An 811-nucleotide genomic window follows, 5' to 3' on the forward strand; every position below is an offset into this window, starting at 1 on the left:
GTGGTAGGTGAGGGGAAATGGGAGGTTGGAGATGGCGGGGTGGGTTCGGGGGAGAGAGCAGATGCACAGTCCACGGAATATGCTCTAGCAAGGACGGTGTGGATAGTGGTGAGGGAATATCCATGTAGGGTGAAGTGGCGAGCCATGGTTTTCACTACAGAGCCTGCGTAGGCGGAGGAATTGGGAATAGGGGATGGAAAGCTTGGTGTGTTTAGGGTTGGAGGAGGAGAAGTTGAGGTATGAGTGTGAATCTGTGTGTTTGTAGTGGATGGAGGTGGTGAGAGTGGAGTGATGAATGCTGACCGAGATGTCAAGAAAGGAGACAGAAGTGTTAGAGATAGTGCAAGAGAAGTGGCGGGCAGGATGGAAAGATTTGACAAAAGAGAGGAAGGAGTCTAGATGTTCGCGAGAGAGTGAGGTCGAACCAATACAGTCGTCAATATAACGGCCGTATAGTTCGGGAGTGGGACCAGTGAAACTTGAGAATATTTGATCCTCAACGTAGCCAACGAACAGGTTCACGTAGTTGGGAGATGAGGTCATGGATAGTGGAGGACACAGTCGGTTGGTAGCTGGGCGTGGGGTCAGAGCGCAGATGGCAGTAGAAGGAGGTGTCTTGAAGTTGGCGGAGAGGTCTGTGCGCCACACCACCACGGCTCCACCCTTATCGGCTGGTTTTATGATGATGTTATTGCTGCATCGGAGACATCAAAGGGCTGAGAGTTCGGCTGGGGAGATGTTCAGATGATGGGGACGCCTAGAAAAGTTAAACCGGTCCACAGCGCGCTGGCAGGCGCCCGCATAAAGAACA

The sequence above is a fragment of the Octopus bimaculoides genome, chromosome 14 (genome assembly GCF_001194135.2).
Source record: "Octopus bimaculoides isolate UCB-OBI-ISO-001 chromosome 14, ASM119413v2, whole genome shotgun sequence".
NCBI lineage: Eukaryota > Metazoa > Mollusca > Cephalopoda > Octopoda > Octopodidae > Octopus > Octopus bimaculoides.